Genomic DNA, 19,054 nt, shown 5'->3' with positions numbered 1-19,054 from the left:
TTTAAACTAGTTAAATATTTGCACCACACAACCACCAGCCACTTTCTACTCCCACCAATTTCTAAGCCACACCTCCTGCTGTAGCAGAGCAGAGTACACATGGTTTTGCTGGTGTGTGACGGGTTGAGGCTTTAATTTGGTCCGTGAGAAAAATCCTGTATACAAGAACTAGTTTCGGCACATAGTTTTCGTAAACAAACAACACACTGTATGCTGCCTTGGAGTATATATACAGTTGAGTTATCATCTCGCTATTACTGTAGAAACATTTCAGGCAAGATGTTACCAGGACCAGCACAAGAGCCACACGGTTAGCGTCGCTGCCTTCGGTATGGATGGACTGTTATCTCCTCGTTGCTTTTCTGGCGTAGTGAGGTCTGTAATGGAGTTCACTCTGCTTCTTGAGAACTCATGAGGAACTATTTGAATAAAGATGCAGCGGCGCCACCAGGATTCACCTATGATCGCTCCTCATACTGTCATGTAGGCAGCAGTCCGCTAGTTAGGCCTAAGATCTAACCCGTAGATGGTGTTCTCCCTCTCTCTCTCTCTCACACACACACACACACACACACACACACACACACACACACACATATATATATATATATATATATATATATATATATATATAGTGTGTGTGTGTGTGTGTGTGTGTGTGTGTGTGTGTGTGTGTGTGTTTTTCCAGTTATCAAGAGAGTCCAATGTCGGTGCTGACGGGCCCAGGCGAGGCGTAAGGCTTTGTGTCGCGCAGTCATCAAGGGTACACGGATAGGCATTCGGCTCCGAAAGCCCACTTTGATGACATTCGTTGAATAGTTCACACGCTGACACCTGTTGATGGCCTAGCAGTGAAATCTGCAGCAATTTGCGGAAGGTTGCATTTCCGTTACATTGAACGATTCTCTTCAATCGTCGTTGGTCCCTTTCTTGCAGGATCTTTTTCCGGGCGCAGCTATGTCGGACATTTGATGTTTTACTGCATTCCTGATATTCACGATACACTCGTGAAATGGTCTTACGGGAAAAACCGCACTTCATCGCTACCATGGGGACGCTGTGTCCCACTGCTCATGCGCCGACTATAACACCATGTTCAAACTACTTAATTGTTGATAACATGCCACTCTAGCAGCAGTAACCGGTCTAGAAACTGCGCCAGACACTTGTCTTATATAGGCGTTGCCGACCGCAGCGCCGTATTCTGCCTGTTTACATATTTCTGTATTTGAATACGCATGCCTATACGTTTCTCCGGCCCTTCAGTATATATGTACAACTGGAAGGACCATAGCCCTAATATAGGGATCTTTGATGTTACAGTTGTGCCTCTACTGGTCAAAACGTTATGAAGGATGGACATTGGGTTTCTAGAAACTAACAAGCGTCTGTTGATTTCGTGGGTGCAGTCATCATCAGCAGAAATCTGGGGGCCGAGATAATTGAGCATTGAAACTACGTTCATTGCTTCTCCTCCTATATGCCATGAAGTGGCATGTGAAGCTGCCATACTTTTCAGCGTGAGACCACCATTTTCACTGTCTTCCTTCAGCTTCAGTAAAAGAGTATTTAACTTTTCTTCACTTTCTGCCATCAGGATGGTATCATCTGAATATTAAAGTTATTTACATTTATCCAAGCTATTTTAATTTCGGTATCTTCAACATCTAACTTGGAATTCTCCATCATGTGCTCTGCATGCAGACTGAATAAATATGGTGACAATATGTAACCGTGCCGTACTGCTTTCTGAATCTTGACCCATTTAGTTCCTCAATATATGGTTGTCAGCGTAGCTTCTTGGTCGGGGTACAAATTCCGCATAAGGTAAATAAATTGATATGGTACTCTCATTTGAGTTTCAGAAGTATCTCGTGAGGAACTTGGAACACGTACATATAAGCAAATAAAAGAAGTATTGATAGCCACAAACACGTATTGTCTTTTTATTTAAGTGTCTCAGTTGAGCAAACAGTGAACTGCGCAGTCATATTTCATGTTACACATTTATTTAGTTACACTTTTCAAATGCTAACTTCAACTGGTGAGGCTGGATGGTTTACTAAACTGTCTGCCTCTGGCAGCAATAGTGTGAGGACATACGGAACTCTGTTGTGTCTACATTGCACGCGTGGTATATCCATGCAATTGCCTTAGCCTGAAGGACTGTGATTTAGAGACACGGTTATACACTGCCGACTATCAAAACCTGCAGCGATAGATGAAGTAATTAATGATATTATATTTATTGAGTGTACACTGACCAGCCAGAATATTACGACCACCTTCCTAATATACAAATATACATTACCGACCATCAAAATTTGAACACCAGGAAGAACATCAGTTAATAATATTTTACTTATTGAGTGTACACTGGTCACCTACCCAATAACCGTACGTCCACCTTTGGCACGGGTAACAGCGGCGACGGCCCGTTGCATGTAGTCAATGATGCCTTGGTAGGTCACCGGAGGGAGTTGTGACATGGCACATTATCTTGTTGAAAAATGCCACTGCCGTCAGAAAACACGAAGGGATGCACGTGGGCGGCAGTCGGTGTACCATACTCGTTGCCCATCATGATGCCGTGCACTAGGTCCACTGGACCCGTGGCTGCGCACGTGAATGTTCTCCAGAGCATAAAAGAGCCGTCGCCAGCTTGTCTCCGTCCCACAGTACAGGTATCATAGAACTGTTGCCCTGGAAGACGACGGATTCACGCTTTCTCATCGGAATGACGAAAAAGGTATCGGGATTCATCAGACCATGCAACGCTCTGCCACTGCACTAACGTCCAGTGCCGATGGTCACGTGCCCATTTGAGTCGTACAAGTTACAGGGTGTTTCAAAAATGACCGGTATATTTGAAATGGCAATAAAAACTAAACGAGCAGCGATAGAAATACACCGTTTGTTGCAATATGCTTGGGACAACAGTACATTTTCAGGCAGACAAACTTTCGAAATTACAGTAGTTACAATTTTCAACAACAGATGGCGCTGCGGTCTGGGAAACTCTATAGTACGATATTTTCCACATATCCACCATGCATAGCAATAATATGGCGTAGTCTCTGAATGAAATTACCCGAAACCTTTGACAACGTGTCTGGCGGAATGGCTTCACATGCAGATGAGATGTACTGCTTCAGCTGTTCAATTGTTTCTGGATTCTGGCGGTACACCTGGTCTTTCAAGTGTCCCCACAGAAAGAAGTCACAGGGGTTCATGTGTGACGAATAGGGAGGCCAATCCACGCCGCCTCCTGTATGTTTCGGATAGTCCAAAGCAATCACACGATCATCGAAATATTCATTCAGGAAATTAAAGACGTCGGCCGTGCGATGTGGCCGGGCACCATCTTGCATAAACCATGAGGTGTTCGCAGTGTCGTCTAAGGCAGTTTGTACCGCCACAAATTCACGAAGAATGTCCAGATAGCGTGATGCAGTAATCGTTTCGGATCTAAAAAATGGGCCAATGATTCTTTTGGAAGAAATGGCGGCCCAGACCAGTACTTTTTGAGGATGCAGGGACGATGGGACTGCAACATGGGGCTTTTCGGTTCCCCATATGCGCCAGTTCTGTTTATTGACGAAGCCGTCCAGGTAAAAATAAGCTTCGTCAGTAAACCAAATGCTGCCCACATGCATATCGCCGTCATCAATCCTGTGCACTATATCGTTAGCGAATGTCTCTCGTGCAGCAATGGTAGTGGCGCTGAGGGGTTGCCGCATTTGAATTTTGTATGGATAGAGGTGTAAACTCTGGCGCATGAGACGATACGTGGACGTTGGCGTCATTTGGACGGCGAACGGAAACCCGAGGCCGCTGTTGGATCACCTGCTGCACTAGCTGCGCGTTGCCCTCTGTGGTTGCCGTACGCGGTCGCCCTACCTTTCCAGCACGTTCATCGGTCACGTTCCCAATCCGTTGAAATTTTTGAAACAGATCCTTTATTGTATCGCTTTTCGGTCCTTTGGTTACATTAAACCTCCGTTGAAAACTTCGTCTTGTTGCAACAACACTGTGTTCTAGGCGGTGGAATTCCAACACCAGAAAAATCCTCTGTTCTAAGGAATAAACCATGTTGTCTACAGCACACTTACACGTTGTGAACAGCACACGCTTACAGCAGAAAGAAGACGTACAGAATGGCGCACCCACAGACTGCGTTGTCTTCTATATCTTTCACATCACTTGCAGCGCCATCTGTTGTTGAAAATTGTAACTACTGTAATTTCGAAAGTTTGTCTGCCTGAAAATGTACTGTTGTCCCAAGCATATTGCAACAAACGGTGTATTTCTATCGCTGCTCGTTTAGTTTTTATTGCCGTTTCAAATATACCGGTCATTTTTTAAACACCCTGTAGATGAGTTAACACTGACATATGCAAGGGTCGTCGGCTACGGAGGCCCTTCGCTAGGAACGCTCTCAGCACCATGTGTCAGAATCGCTTGTACTCTGCCCAACATTAAAGTCTGATGTTAGTTCCGCCGCAGTTCGCCGCCCGTCCTGTTTCACTAGTCTGCCCAGACTACGACGCCTGACATCTGTAATGAGGGATGGCCGCCCACCCGCACGACGCCTGGACGTATTTTTACCTTGATTTTCCCACGCGTTGAAGACACTCACAACAGCACGCCTCCAATACCCGAAAAGTTGTGCAGTTTTTTCTGAAATACTCGTGCCGAGCCTCCGGCCTATTACAATTGCCATTAGTCAAACTCAGATAGATCGCGCGCCTTCCCCATTCTGCACACGGAGAGTAAACTCAATGATACTATGTGCACCGTGCGCGTGTGTGACTAGCAGTAATTTTTGCCAGGTAACGCTGTCCCTGGGACAGTTTTATATGGGTTTACATCGACAGTAGGTCGGTGGTCATAATGTTCTGGGTGACCAGTGTACACACTAAAGAAGGAAGAATACGTGATGTAGTTCGTAAGTGATTTGTGACTACACAGGGTACAAAGTTCAGTACACAGAGCTGCGACCTCTGGCAGTGACAATGACTAACACAACTAGGCACCATGTCAAACCGGGCTTAGAGGACAGATGCAGTCACGTCATTCCGTGCTGCTTCTTATTTATGACAATGGCTGTGGCTGGTGTGTGTCACTCAGGTGTATACAGCTGAATGCCTCCTTTGCTGTACCCTCGCCAAAATTTACTACAGGTGCCTCATTCTCTGAGTTATTCGCCCAAGTTCTCTGCCTCTTATTATTTGTTGATCCCCCCCTTTATGGGGTTGGATTATGTGACAACGAACTCTGGGGCCATGACCGTGTTCTTATCTATGTGACTCAACTACCTGGAGACGCTGGTTTGACGCAGCGAAACCTATCATGAATAAGTCGTCACTTAACAGCTGTTTGCGGTTTATTCAAGTTCAGTTTACCATGAATTTCAACGACTATGGCTGCGCATATTATGAAGTTGTCTTTGACCAGAGCTTTTCAGTGGTGAGGGATCTTGATAACGTACTGGCCAGAACATCAATTCAACACTCTCTCTACTGAGGTAAGTCAGGACAGAAAACATAACGTGTTATCCTCTGGAAAGATAACATCACAGAGATCTCGAAGATAGGGCACAGCCGCCAGCCTTAACGCATGATAAATGTAATGACTTCTGTCCAAATTACCGTTGTGTACTCCAGTACCATCGTACATGCTGCTCGGTCAGTATGACAATGACGAGTAGTATCTGGCACCAATTGTTCTACTCGAACCCCCCCCCCCCCCCCCCCCCACGCGCGTTACATTCATCGACATGCAGCATTCATAACTGGAACTTGTTGACGGGATGCCACTCCTGCGTCCAGTGCACCATTTTGGTGCGCCTCTCTCTAATGCCTAGTTAAGCTAACACTATCCTACACGATTGAGCAAACAATATGTCGGTACTCTTCGGCGCTATTCGCATAGGTCGTTGAGATGCTGCATGGTGTTATGTATGACCTTCCTGAACCCGTCGATCTTGGGATCCCGACCAAAGAGAGCAGCAATATTGCGAAACCATAAACTGCAGTCTTAATGGGCCACGATAGTTCCGCCGTCGACTTCCGACACGTACCGCAAGACATTTCTTCTCCTTACACGAATCATAACACTATATTTTCAGAAACAACCAATATTCAAATGCGTTTCCTGAATAAGAAAACCGCTGCGTAATCTCTCTTTGTATACTGAATCTACAATGTGGTTACAATTAAATTTTTGCTGCTTGAGCCAGTACTGCCAACGGCCTTGTCGCAGTGGTAATCCCGGTTCCCGTCAGATCACCGAAGTTAAGCGATTTCGGGCTGGGCTAGCGCTTGGATGGGTGACCATCCGGTCTGCCAAGCTCTGTTGGCAAGCGGAGTGCACTCAGCCTGATGTGTTGGTAAATGTGCAAACACCTTGTAGATAAAGGAGGCCGAAAGGCACGCTATCTAACGCAGACGGGCGTGAATTCTGGAACAGGATAAGTAGTGAATTCTAATAAGAAAAGTATGCAGCTCCTCGAATACTTATCTTTTATTCTTTGATGTGAATACAGCATTCTTGATGAGACATTTCATACGATAGCTATCAAACTATGTAAGGCTAATGGCGCCTTGCTAGGTCGTAGCCATGGACTTAGCTGAAGGCTATTCTAACTGTCTCTCGGCAAATGAGAGAAAGACTTCGTCAGTGTAGTCGCTAGCAAAGTCGTCGTACAACTGGGCGAGTGCTATATCGTATCTCGAGACCTGCCTTGTGGTGGCGCTCGGTCTGCGATCACACAGTGGCGACACGCGGGTCCGACATGTACTAAATGGACCGCGGCCGATTTAAGCTACCACCTAGCAAGTGTGGTGTCTGGCGGTGACACCACATTCCTCCCCCGCAAATCGGCGAACGGTCGTGTGATAAGGCTTCCGCCCGCCCTGGGGAGGACCCCATGTTGACGTATGCGATGAGGTGGGGAGCCTAACAACAGGCGAGGCTGTGCCACCCGCACCCGGCCATTCGGTCCGAGGGGAGCTAGGAAACGCCTGAAAACCTAGTCCAGGGTGCACGGCAACATGCGGTGTATGCGCCCGTAAAGAGACAGGAGGGGCCGAAGGGTCGACCTCCATTGCGTCGGGGTAGCCGACGCGCGAAGACGCCATGTGGTCCGGAGAGGGCAAGAGTTCCATGGCGGAGGACAGCTGGTCACGGGAAGCGATCGGCGGCGCGTGACCCAGGGAGGCGCTTGGCGGCTGCAGCGAAGCGTCGAATGCGGGCAGCGCCGGCGGGAGAACAGGCGGCGGCGGTGGCGGCTGCGGCGGCGCGTCGCCATGGGGCAAAATGGAAGGCATAGTCGGTAACACCTGGGGATGAGGCGAGCCAGTAGATGGGTCCCCAGGGCGCTGACCGGACGGCACCGTCGCTGAAATCAGACGGGGAGCGGCAGAACCCGTGAGACGACAGAGGCGCAGCTGATTGAGATGCCGACGCACCTCACCAGAGGCCCCCAAAACCAAATACATCGCGCGGCCGAGGCAGCGAAGAATGCGCCCTGCAAGCCAACGCCGTGAACCTCGATAGTTGCGATAGAATACAACGTCGCCTGGAGCAAAAGCAGGAGTCTGCCGCTGCACAGGAACCGGATGCGGCGGATGCAGCAAAGACATCAAGGTTCGATGAGGACGACCGTGCAGCAACTCAGCCGGCGAGCGACCATCTCGGGGCTGAGAGCGATACGATGACAAAAAGAGGAACAAGGCGTCCTCCCGAGAATGCGACTCTTTCAACTTCAACATCTGTGACTTGAAAGTCCGGACCAATCGTTCAGTGGCACCGTTTGACTGAGGCGAAAACGGCGCGGATATCAGATGTTGAATACCATTGGCCTGGCAGAATGACTGAAATTCTGCGGACATGAATTGTGGGCCATTGTCGGAAACAATAGTCTGCGGAAAACCTTCAATGCAAAAGGTAGCAGACAACGCTTGGATGGTGGCAGATGACGTCGTGGAAGACATCCGGACAACAAAAGGAAAATTACTGAGGGCGTCTACCAGAACCAACCATCGAGCATTCCAGAATGGACCAGCAAAATCGCTGTGCAAGCGTTGCCAAGGAGAAGTGGCTTTTGGCCATGCAAAGACTTTCCGCGGTGGTGCGGATTGTTGTTCGGCACACGCCATGCAAGAAGAACACAGATTCGTAATCGCAGCATCGATTCCGAACCAAGTACAGAGCTGACGAGCAAGTTGTTTCGTTCGCACTATACCCCAATGTCCTTGGTGAAGAAGCCGTAAGACAGAGGACTGTAACGAACGTGGGACCACGACTCTGCACTGATCATTATCAGAACGCAACAACAAAACACCACGTCGAACAAAAAGTCTCTCCTTGTGAGCAAAAAATCGGCGAACCAACGGATCCCCGATCCGAGACTTTGACAAAGGCCATTGCGTAGCAACAAAACGCAAAACGGTAGCAAGGACAGGGTCAGCAGCTGTGGCTGTAGCTACACGACGAAAATCAATCGAAAACGATTCGACCACGTCATCGGTTTCCGAATCAATGAACTGGCAAGCAAGTTCGGAAGAATCGAATGCTCTATCCTCAGCAACAGGCAAACGGGATAACGCATCGGCGTTTCCGTGCTTAGCAGTGGACCGATACAAGATATTGTAGCGGTATGCGAGAGGAAAATAGACCAGCGAATGAATTTCTGCGCTGTACGCGGAGGTACAGGCTTGTTCGGATGAAAAAGCGACGTTAAAGGTTTGTGGTCTGTGATGATGGTAAAGTGACGACCATACAAGAAATCATGGAACTTAGTAACACCAAACACGAGAGCCAAAGCTTCTTTCTCTATCTGTGAATAATTTCTTTGCGCAGTTGAGAGCAATTTGGACGCAAAGGCAATAGGGCGATCATGCGAGCCAACTTTGTGCGCAAGCACAGCACCGATCCCGAAATCCGATGCATCGACCATCAAACAAAAGGGGTTTCTGGGGATCGAACGGCGTAAGGCAAGTATTAGAAAGCAACGCCGATTTCAACTGGCGAAAGGCGCGTTCGCATTCCATCGTCCAGACGAACGGAACACCCTTACGGCGTAAGCGATGAAGCGGAGCTGAAATGGAAGAGGCATTGCGCAGAAAGCGATGATAATAGTTAATTTTACCCAACACACTCTGTAGCTGTTTCATATTTTGTGGCGAAGGCAAATCTTGTATGGCACGGAGGTGCTCTGGACTCGGATGTATGCCTTGGGCATTGATGACATGTCCCAGGTATGGTAAGTCACGAGCAAAAACACACATTTGTCCTTCCGCAAGCGAAGACCATTTTGTCGCAATACCTGAAATAATGTTCGTAGGTGTGCTAAATGCTCGTCGGCTGTCTTTCCGGAGATCACAATATCGTCCAGATAGTTCGCAGCAGTAGGGACCGACGCACAAATAGTTTGTAAATATTGCTGAAACAATGCAGGGGCAGATGCACACCCGAATGGCAGTCTGTTGAAGCGGTACAAACCAAGATGTGTGTTAACCACAAAGACGCGCTGGGATTCGGCGTCCACTGGGATTTGCAAGTACGCATCTGCTAGGTCCAACTTCGAAAAGTATTTACCCGGGCACAGTTTATCAAAAAGATCTTCCGGGCGGGGCAAGGGAAAAGTTGCAATCACGAGTTGTGGATTCACTGTTGCCTTGAAGTCCACACAAAGTCTCAGTTTTCCGGAAGGTTTTGGCAAAATTACTAAGGGTGAGGCCCAGAGAGAAGCTTGCACACGTTCAATTACACCCTGCGATTCTAAATCGGTTAATGTTCTTGCGACCTCATCACGCAATGCGTGGGGAACATTGCGCGCTCGGAAAAATTTCGGTTGCGCGTTGACTTTCAGTTCCAAATGTGCTTCATAGTTTTTAGCACAACCTAAGGCCCGGTGCAAAAATGTCTGCCAATTCTACACACAGACGAGAAACACTGTCTGAAGGCACAGTCTGGTTCACTGATAGGACCTGATTTACGATAGACATGTTAAACAACTGAAATAAATCTAAACCAAACAAGTTCACTGAGGAAGAAGAACGAAGAACGTAAAATGACACAAGTTTTGTTTGTCCCTTGTATGTTGCAAGAAGGGTGCACTGTCCGAACACAGGGATAAGCTGTCCTGAATAACTTTTTAACTGAACATTGGCGGCATGCAACGGAGGTTTGCCCAGTTGTTTGTACGTGTCATGATTGAGCAATGAAACTGCAGCTCCGGTATCGAGCTGGAATGGTATGACCTTGCCATTAAAGTCCAAATCTACAAAAAGTTTATTGTCATGCTGACGACAAGAGCGACTGTCTCGTGCAATTGGAACTGATACAGGTACAGCATCACTTGCTAATTGACGCGAGTTCCGGCGACGTCGACGCACACTTTTTGTGGGACGAACACAGTCACTGTTAGAGACAGTGATACTGGACGAAGTGGAAGTAACTACATGAATGTCCATGGGTGAAGGTCCACGAGCCTGAGTGTCCTTGGTTCGATTCCGGCGCGAAGCAAAGGGCCTGGAATGGTTAAGAGTGGCTGATCTGAGCTTTTTCTGGCAAACACTTTGAACATGTACTTTCTTATTACAGAAAAAGCAAATAGCTTGGCGTGACGGGCAATTCTCACGCGAATGTCTAGTTGCACACCGCGGGCATGATTTCACTGCAGTTGTGTGCTGACGCGGCACACCTGGTGTAGAGCGTGGCGGCAGCTGCGCAGACGTGCGCGAGGGCAGTTTACCGGGCCACGCAGCGCGCCCGGCCGGCCGGTTAATGTTACACATGGCTGGCGAAGTCGCAAATGATTCCTGAGCAAAGTCAAGTGTGTCTTGTCTATCTAATATGTCTATCACTTGTTGAAGGGAGGGATTGACGAGTTTCAAAATTTGCTCCCGTATACGAACATCAGAAACGTTCTGTGCAATTGCATCACGCACCATAGTATCTGAATAAGGAAGGCCACAGTCACATTCAAACGCACAGTCCCTAGTAAGGCCTTGCAATGTTGCAACCCACTCCCTATTAGTTTGACCGGCCGTACGTTTTGTACGAAAGAAAGTATACCTTTTTGCAACTACATTAACTGTTTCTTTGAAATAGGCGTCCAATGCCGACAAAATTTCTTCGTAGGACAGAGTTGCTATGTCGCGTCGGGGAAACAATTTCACTATCACACGGTACGTTTGCACTCCTACACACGCCAATAAATGAGGCTGCCGCTCGTTACCTTGAATTTTGTAGGCGGCGAGATGAAATCCAAACTGGCGTGACCATTCCGTCCAGGATTCGTGCGCCGCATCAAAATTGCGAAACTGCGGTGCAACTGCAAGTTGTGGCTGCGGTAGCAGTGAAGCGGCGGCTGCCGCATCGGTTTGAATGGCACGTTGACCCTGGACGAGCTGTCCAAGGGCATCCAATAACGCCTGCGTCTGCTGATTCTGCAAGCGATAAAATTCGGACAGTACATCTGGCGAAGCCATGACACAAGTAAATGTAAGCAATTAGAAAGAACAAGACCCTTTCCGTTGTCTCGTCGCCAATGATGTGTTGGTAAATGTGACAACACCTTGTAGATAAAGGAGGCCGAAAGGCACGCTATCTAACGCAGACGGGTGTAAATTCTGGAACAGGATAAGTAGTGAATTCTAATAAGAAAAGTATGCAGCTCCTCGAATACTTATCTTTTATTCTTTGATGTGAATACAGCATTCTTGATGAGACATTTCATACGATAGCTATCAAACTATGTAAGGCTAATGGCGCCTTGCTAGGTCGTAGCCATGGACTTAGCTGAAGGCTATTCTAACTGTCTCTCGGCAAATGAGAGAAAGGCTTCGTCAGTATAGTCGCTAGCAAAGTCGTCGTACAACTGGGCGAGTGCTATCCCGTATCTCGAGACCTGCCTTGTGGTGGCGCTCGGTCTGCGAACACACAGTGGCGACACGCGGGTCCGACATGTACTAAATGGACCGCGGCCGATTTAAGCTACCACCTTGCAAGTGTGGTGTCTGGCGGTGACACCACACAGCCCTTGTGAGGCAAACTGAGGAGCTACTTGATTGAGAAGTAGCGGCTCCGATCTCGGACACTGTCATAGCACCGGGAGAGCGGTGTTCTGACCACGTACCTCTCCATGTCCGCATCCATTGACGCCTATGAGCTGAGGATGGCACGGCGGCCTTCATGCTCTGTTCGGGAGGAGTGCTTGAGCCAGTGTAGACTGAAAACTATTTGCGGTATGGTTATCCGACTTGATGGGAATGATGTTCTGACTCTGGGCTGCAGGATTTGCGTTGTTAGTGGTGTTATTGCTGATACGACTACGTAGGTTTGAAACACGATCTTCAGTGTGCATTACAGCTGCAAACAGTTAGCATGCGTCTGGACAAAGCGAGCAGGACTTTACTCGTAATAGAGCAATAGTACTGCTGCTCTTCGCGATTATCGACGCCTAGAAGGCATACGAAGAGGTCTTCTTTTCGCATCGGGTTTGAAAGACATGATTCGGAAGGTCGAGTTAATTGGCGATTTGGGAATTGTTTCTGCAAGAGGTAGACGGACAATTACGTCATAATTTGTTGAAGAAGTCACCGTTGCCATGGCCGGTACTGCTGGACGCAGTGTGCGATCTTCAAGTAGTACAGGAGTTGTGTCACGAAAGATGAACGTTCAGGGTCCACCGTTGTTTCGGGCAGCAGTAGAAAAATCTCTGCTGCGGTTCCAGGCTGTCGTGATTACGAACACTGAGCCTTGTTGATAACATGGAACATAGACATTGCACGCAATTAAGAAACTTTACTGCTGTGTGTAGAAATTAAATTTTCCTTTCAATGATTTATTCGTTATGTGACTTTACAGGTGATACAGGGTAATGACATAAGCAGAGGAAACTGAACAATGGACTGCCTCAAGGATCAGTTTTAGCACCAATGGTCTTTAATCTTTACACCTGTGACCTGCCTGAAACCATCTCAAGGAAGTTCAGAAATGCTGATGATATCCAAAGCAAGCAGTTTGAAGACACTGAAAACATCCTCACAACTGACCAAAACAAAATGCACGAGTATTTCACCAAATGGAGGCTAATACCAAATCCTACCAAGACTGAAGTCAGCTGTTTTCATCTGAATAACAGAATGGCAGGGTATGAGCTGAAGGTTAATATGAATAACAGTCAACTGCGATATCAGCCATATCCAAAGTACCTGGGGGTCACTGTAGATAGGACATTATCCTTCAAAAGACACCCGGAAAATGTATCCAATAAAATAAGCTCACGGAACAGCCTCATTCAGAGGCTCTGCAGCACTAACTGGGGAGCAGCAGCAGACACACTACCAACATCTGCACTCGCCTTAGTGTACTCTGCAGCCGAGTACTGTGCACTAGCGTGGTTAACCAGCAAGGATGTAAACAAGGTGGACACCCAGCTCAACGGTGCTATGAGAACCACAAGTGGATGCATAAAGACTACTCCACTATATTGGCTTCCAACACTTAGTCACATAGCTCCATCCTCCCTGCGAAGACAGTAAGCTCTGATGAAGGAATACACAAAAATAATGAATAACCCCCTACTTCCTAACCATGAAGATGTCCCAACTTTGGAAAGAACACGACTCCGCTCCAGAAATCCCCCTTTAAGACTGGCCCAACAACTGTCAGCAGCCTACTTCAGGATGGATACTAAATGGCACGACAGCTGGAGTGATAGTGCCTCCCCTGACAACCGTGAACTTATCTGTCCATCAGAGACACCTAAGGGCTTTGAACTTCCACGACAGCTATGGAAAAGCCTACACAGAATCCGAACAGGATATGGACTATGTGCACACAATATACACAAGTGGGGAAAGCTTCCGAGCCATAGCTGTGACCGTGGGGCACCTAATCAAACAATACAGCACATCGCCCAGGACTGTGAATTAATAGCCTACCAGGGTAGTCGGGCTGACTTCAACGCCACACCGCCCTGCTTCGAATGGATCGCCAATTTGGACGTCAGAATTTGAGGACTTGTGTAACGCAAAATATCTGCTGTGATGTTACTTTTCATTTTGTTTATGTATTATATTTTATCTGAATATGTATCCTTCACTTAAGTATTTGATAGTGTATTTTATCATATAATTTCATAATGTAATAAGTGTAAACCATGTGTGTAGCGCCTTACCTTAAATAAATAAATGTCTTCAGCTTTTCATTACAAATGTTTTGAGAAAGTTCCAGTGTCCTACGGTCAGTCGTTTTTGACGGGCGCTCCCCCAAGTAACGAAAGTTTAATTATAACCACCCTGTATATGGCGTTAGTAACTATTATTTCGTGCGCCTGCGCTGAAATATGTATCGCAGCCTCTAGTGCACTTCCTCTAAACGTGACATCTGTTGAAGGTCGATCCCGTGGGGTTGTGATTTTAAAGGAGAGCATTGTATAAAGAAAGAAGTCAGCATGACTGTTTTAAATCGAGAGAGCTTGCCTGCCAGAATTGGCTACTGCTCTTTCTCTTGCGGCTGAAACCGCTGACTTCCGACTGCTATGGGGACAGCTTGAGAAATGTTGTCCCCGGCGCAATGCGATCGCGACAGAGACTTGTGGCTATCGACCAGAGCAGAGCGGAGCGGCGCGGGCGGGCCGCATTCCTCGCAGCTGGCAGCTGGCAGCTGGCAGCTGGCCGCGGGCTCCAAACGGCGGTGCCGCGCTCTGCGTGGCACGGCGGCCCGTGGCTGTGACCCACTGCCCCGAGCAGGCGGCGCGGCCTCAGCTGCAGAGCATCCGTGTGGCGCTCTACAGAATTTTAAGGGCTTCATCGATTAATATGGACTTCGTCATTAGCGGCGAACAGAATCTTTAAGGCCACAATTACACAGTTGGCAAATGATCTCAAATCTGAGCGCTTTGAGATGAGAAACTAACCGTTTTCAGCTTTTACAGAGTGCACAGAAATTCCCGTTACAAACTTCTAGGTCTGAATGGGTAAGTGATATTTTGAATAGGAGCCCATGTCCGGAAAAGCAACGTTTCCGTTCTACGATGGTTTCAATTCAGATGTCTAACTCATCCACTTCTGCTTGAGGCATTGAATTAGGCGTGACGCAGTACAGTTATTACGTAACAATTCGAAAGGAAACGTAACACCCATTTACCACTTGAGCACATTTGTTTGTACTAACGGTTAAACATTACGTGGCCGTGAGGTTCTAGGCGCTGCAGTCTGGAACCGAGCGACCGTTGCGGTCGCAGGTTCGAATCCTGCCTCGGGCATGGATGTGTGTGATGTCCTTAGGTTAGTTAGGTTTAATTAGTCTAAGTTCTAGGCGACTGATGACCTCAGAAGCTAATTCGCATAGTAATATATCCGCCGTCTGCGGATAGGAAAATCCAAGAGTGTGAGTTATAGCGTTTTTATTTAAACTAAAGTCTTTCTTCGAAATTTACAAAACAATATTCGGGAGATAGGACTGATCCTCCAAGCATACCAATAACTAAATCAGAGATTCTTCCAAACATATACTGTCTGTAGTAACCATACAACTTCACCAAACCAAGCCCCGGACGTCTCGTGAAGAGCGGCGCGGAGTCCACGTTGCCGTCACCTGAGTCCGAGGGCGAGTAGAGGCCCTGCGAGGATGGCTCCGGTACGCTGGCGGCGGTGGACGATGACGCGGTGGCTACGATGACACCAGTGGGCTCGCTCGGAGTGAACCGCCACTCCAGGTTTTTTTTTTTTCTTTATTATTTTCAAACCTGTTAACAGGCAGGCCAGCAGCAGCATGCTACGCCGCTCTTTGGCCTCAGAGAACACCCAAGATACAAATGAAGACATCGAGAGAAAAAAACATGGTGGACATAGAAACGGAGACAAACACTTTTTAAAATACATGGAGCCGTTCACGGGCGTAGAGTCCAAGATAAAATTTGTTCAGACACTTGGACAGAGACTAACAGTGTCACACGTGAACGTAAGTGCACAAAAACGAATAACACTGAACCACTTAAGCACAAAACGACGACGCACACAGAACACGAGGCGTTGATTTCCGGTGCGCGAATGTTCACTAACCGTGTACGAGTCTGGGGACCTGCCAAGAGAGGAGGAGGGGGGGGGTGGGAGAGGGAGAGGGGAGAGCAGATGCCAAGGGGAGGGGACAGAGGGGGAAGGGAGGAAGGGGGAGGGGAAGCCCGGGGGAAGAGAGGAGGAGGGAGGGGATGGGGGAAAAGGAAAGAGAAGGGGAGGGAAGAGAAGGGAGGGAGGGTGCCTAAAGGAAAGGCCACAGAAAGTGGGGGGGGGGGGGGGAGGATCAAAGTTGACAGGAGGGGTAGATGGAGGGGAGGAAGACATCATCAGGGAGGGGGAGCTGGCGGAAGCCACCGTGGGAGAGGGTAAGGAGGATGGAGACCAGGTGGGACATGGGAATACAGGCGCGGCAGTGGGCGGGGGTGGGAGATGAGGAAGATCGAGTTTGCGGGAGGTGTACAGGATCCATATCCTTTCAAGGAATAGGAGGAGGTTGGGGAAGGGGATGAGATCGTACAGGATCCGCGTGGGGGAGGGGAGACAGATGCGATAGGCGAGGCGGAGAGCATGGCGTTCAAGGATTTGGAGGGATTTATAAAAGGTAGGGGGGCAGAGATCCAGGCCAGATGGGCGTAACAAAGGATAGGGCGGATGAGGGATTTACAGGTGTGGAGGATGGCGGAGGGGTCCAGACCCCATGTACGGCCGGAAAGAAGCTTGAGGAGACGGAGTCGGGAGCGTGCCTTGGCTTGGATTGTCTGGAGATGGGGAGTCCAGGAGAGGCGACGGTCGAAGGTGACGCCAAGGTACTTAAGGGTGGGAGTGAGGGTGATAGGACGGCCATAGATAGAAATCAAGAAGGGGGAAGGAAGGGGTGATTTTGCCTACAATGATCGCCTGCGTTTTGGAGGGATTGACCTTGAGCAACCACTGGTTGCACCAAGTGGTGAACCGGTCAAGATGGGATTGGAGGAGGTGTTGGGAGCGCTGCAGGGTGGGTGCAAGGGCAAGGGCAAGGAAGGCGGTGTCATTGGCAAACTGGAGGAGGTGGACGGGGGGGGGGGGGGGGGGGGGGTGACGGCGGCGGCATGTCCGCCGTATACAAAAGGTACAGAAGGTGGGAGAGGACGTAGCCTTGGGGCACACCGGCGGAGGGGAAAAGGTGTAGGAGTTGGTGTTATGGATGGTGAAGTAGGAAGGACGGTGGGAGAGAAAGGAGCCGATCAGACGGACGTAGTTAATGGGAAGGGTGAAAGTTTGGAGCTTGAAGAGGAGACCGGAATGCCATACGCGGTCATAAGGTCGTTTGAGGTCCAGGGAGAGGAAGATTGCGGAGCGACGGGAATTAAGCTGGTCGGAAAGGAGATGAGTGAGGTGAAGGAGAAGATCATTGGAAGAGAAGGACGGCCGAAAGCCACACTGGGTAACAGGAAGGAGGCGGTGCTGGCGGAGATGCTGGTGGATGCGGCAGGTGAGGATAGATTCCAGGACCTTGCTGAAGACTGAGGTAAGGCTGATGGGACGGTAGGAGGAGACGGCGGACGGCAGTTTGCCAGGTTTAAGGAACATCAGGATACGGGAGGTTTTCCACAGGTCAGGGTAGTAACCGGTGGACAGGACGACATTGTAGAGCCTGGCCAGGGTGGAGAGGAAAGAGACAGGAGCTTCACGAAGGTGACGGTAGGTGACACGATCGTGACCAGGAGCGGTGTTGCGTTTCGTGCGGAGTGTAGGATAACATCGGGAGTGGAGTTGGATTTGGGACGGGTGTGCTGGGGGATGGGGATGAGGTCGCCTTGAAGGGAGGAGAGGAACCGATGCCACTGCCGTAACTGGGCAGCGGAACGACTATGGATGTTGAGGTCGGCGGCGATCACGTAGGAGGAGAAGGTACGGTCAATGTGGGAGAGGAAGTCGAAGGGAACAGGGGCGTTAGGGCGGACATAGATGGTGGCGCAGGTAATGGTAAGGCCGGGGAAGAAGAGACTAAGGATCAGGTGTTCGGTGGGGTTAGGAAGGAGAGGTTGGAGCCGAATGGGGATCTGGCGGTGGTGACCAATGGCAACTCCACCACGCACAATCGGGAGGTCATTATCGGAGCGGTGGAGGAGGTAGGGCGAAGTGTGGACGGTGTGGTGGGGTAGGAGGAAGGTTTCATTGAGGAGGAAGACATCCACAAAGTGGATGGCAAGGGTGTGCAGGAAAAGGTTCTTGTTGGCGGGAAGGGAGAGGATGTTGTTGAAAAGGATACGGCGCTGTCACGCCATGACAGGGATTTAAACGAGGGTGTCAAGACGGGAGAAGGTGAAATGGGCCTGGTTGTTGGAGTAGGTGGCGTACATTTAGAGTTGGAAAACGGAACGGGCGGCGAGGGAGATCTGTTGGAGGGTGTGCGGGCACTGAAAAGGATGAACATTCTGAAGGACGATGGTGAGGAATCTGATGATGTCCTCAGCGGTAGGGGGTGGGCGAAGGGAATTGCCGGGAGGGGTGAGGGCGTCCAGAGGGTGGACAGGAACGGTGAATTCAGGAGTGGTAGGAGGGGGTCGGGCCTTACATTTCTGGGAGTAGGTAGGATGAGGGAGGTTACAGGTATTACAGGAGGGGGGGGGGGGGGGACTGGAGATTGGGGCACTGCCGTAAAAAGTGGGCTTGCCTACAGTGCGGGCAGGTGGGGCCTTGCGGCACTCAGATGTCGGGTGTGCATTATATCGCAAGCACCTTTGGCACTGGAGGGATTGAGGAGCGGAACGAGAGGGGTCAACTTTATAACGTTGGTTAAAAAGGAGGGCACCCTCCTTCAGGAGACGGTCAATGGAGGGGGTGTGCTCGGAAAAGACCTGCATAAGGCGGGTGGGGCTGGCAGCATTGTGTATGCGACAAACCGCACGCACCTCCAGATGGGGATGTGCCTGAAGCTCGGCCAACACCTCCTCCTCCGTGATCGTCGGACTAAGCCGAGTGATCACGGCGGTGGGGGTTGGTGGGTGATGCGGGGGTTGGGGTTGGTGGGAGAG

This window comes from Schistocerca serialis, chromosome 5 (genome assembly GCF_023864345.2).
Source record: "Schistocerca serialis cubense isolate TAMUIC-IGC-003099 chromosome 5, iqSchSeri2.2, whole genome shotgun sequence".
In the NCBI taxonomy this organism is placed as follows: Eukaryota; Metazoa; Arthropoda; class Insecta; order Orthoptera; family Acrididae; genus Schistocerca; species Schistocerca serialis.
This window is presented reverse-complemented; position numbering follows the sequence as displayed.